Consider the following 2,424-nt stretch of genomic DNA (forward strand, 5'->3'; position numbering starts at 1 on the left):
TGTATATATATTATATTATATTATATTATATTATATTATATTATATTATATTATATTTATTATATTATATTATGTTAGTAACATGTTCCCAGTATTGCCAAGTGTCTGCTTTGTTGCTACTTGAGGTTTTCAACTAACCCCTCTACTTATGTATCATCCCACTATTTGTCTATTTGCAACAATTTTACCTAGTGGCTCTGGAACATGTTGCAATATTAAGCAAATTCTGTTATTCTTAAATTTATATACACATTAGAATTGTCAGATAAAATATAGGACAGCCAGTCACATTTGAATTTTAAATTTAAAAAATGGGTAACTTTTTTAGAATAAGTACATCTTATATAATATTTGGGACATACTTGTACTAAAAACTATTGCTGTTTATCTGAAATTCAAATTTAATAGAGTATCTTATATTTTTATTTGATAAAATTGCCAAAATGCCTGAAGGACAATATTGATTGTTTACATTGGCAACTAGATGGATTTTTAAGGCTAGAATTGCAAATAGTGTTATGTCTAAAAACATACTGAGTATGATTTACAAAAATTTCAAAATATAAATGCAAATAAATTTCACTAAATTTTTGTTCAAATTTGTGATTTTATTTTTTATTTTTAATAGGAAATGATGAATACTTCAGAAGAAAAATAGCATTCCTGAAAATATATACTGTTTTTTGTTTGTTTACACTTGTTTCATATTCAAATTGTCTGCACTTTGAATATATATCTACTTTATATTTTAATCTTTTATATCACCGTTGTCACTTGAACACAAATTAGGGAACAAACTTTGCATAACAACATAATTATTTTTTTTATCCAAAAGGATGGCAAGAAAAGCAAATTTTATAGACTAAAGAGACATTGATTTTTATAGTATATATATCTCTTCATATTATTAGTCATTCAAACACCTAGACATGAACAATAACTATTAAATTCAGCTGTCTTTGATATTTTTTACTTTCAGTCATATAAATATATGAAGACCATAACTTTCCACACTAATGGTCATCATATATCCCTTTGTTACCTGTTTCTCACACATAAAAAAACACTCTTTTGTCTTGGGAGACAATCTCAAATACCAACTAACCAACATATTTATTTCCAAATCTAGGGTCTCTCAGTGATAAGTCATAATAACTATATCAGGTCCAGAAGGAGCTCCATGCAGCTGAATTTAAAGAAGATACCTGCTGCCCCTTCCTCCATCCTATTTCAATATGCAGAGGTTGGGCAAGGAGAGGATAACCACAATAAACATCCCCATCTGGAAAGGAGAAAAACGAGAGATACCAGCCAGAGGTGTGTAACAATTTTGAAATCCTTCTGGGTAAACATTCTTAAAGACCTTCTACTCTCTGGGTACGGAGAATTCTTTGTCTTGATTCTGCTCTTGGGGAGAAGCAACCTTGTCTTTGCTCTTTAAGTCTCCAGGTGATGCCCTCTGGGTTTTTTTGTTGTTTTTGTTTTTGTTTTTGTTTTTGTTTTTATTATCTTCTTTGACCCTTCTGGAAGGTCATGCAGCTTTCTTGTTGTGTCTCCTGCCTGCAAAAATTTGAGAGTCAAAGAATGATTTTAAGTCTCAAGCTCGTGGTGGTTTCTTTGGTAGTAACTATATTTCAAAACTTAGTAGGCTTCTTATATTCTGATTTCAGTAAATTCCACATGCTAACAACTATATTCACAGTTCTCCTCTTCTCCTCCTCCTTCTTGTCATTGTCCTCTTCTTCTCCTTCTCCTCCTCCCTTGCCCTTCTCCCCCTTCTTCTTCCCTCTCTCTCCTGCTTGCAACAGGCTATCTACAATCACAGGTATGAAGCCTGTACCCTTTGTCCAACTTTTGCCCTGAAGTACTTTAATCTGCTGAGAAATTTTAACAATAGGTATATAGGCTGCACTCTTGTTTTGATTTTTGTTTACATCTTTTTAATTGAATGCCAACTTTACCGGGTATTTTTCCATTCAAAACCTGTTAACTTGACTCTAGAAGCAGTCTGCTTCTTCAGCATTAGAACCTCTGCTTTCTTTCATTTCTGCTCACTACCTGCTGATTGCCAAGCCATAGCCTCTTCAGCTAGGTTTTGGTTATAGTCATTTCTCTCTTCTGGTAGAAATTTATTATTAGTTATGGCAACACCACTCTATGCTTTAGATTCCTGTATCCAAAAAGTATTAGGTAATATGATTCAACCCCACCTCTTATCTGATGAAAAAAATAAAAACCCAGAGGTTTTATGTCACTTCACAAAATTCACATTATTTACCATGTTAATTGTAGAGGTCAGGATTGGAACCCACATCTCTCCGTTTGTAGGCTAGTGTTCTTTCAATTTTATTATGAGGCTGCCTTGGAAACTGTCGTTCTCCTTCCTGACTGTGTTAGTCAGGTGTGATATTGTATTTGTTCTCC

This window comes from Callorhinus ursinus, unplaced genomic scaffold, assembly GCF_003265705.2.
Source record: "Callorhinus ursinus isolate GAN/ISIS: 27379988/994484 unplaced genomic scaffold, GSC_fseal_2.0 scaffold1, whole genome shotgun sequence".
Classification (NCBI taxonomy): Eukaryota; Metazoa; Chordata; class Mammalia; order Carnivora; family Otariidae; genus Callorhinus; species Callorhinus ursinus.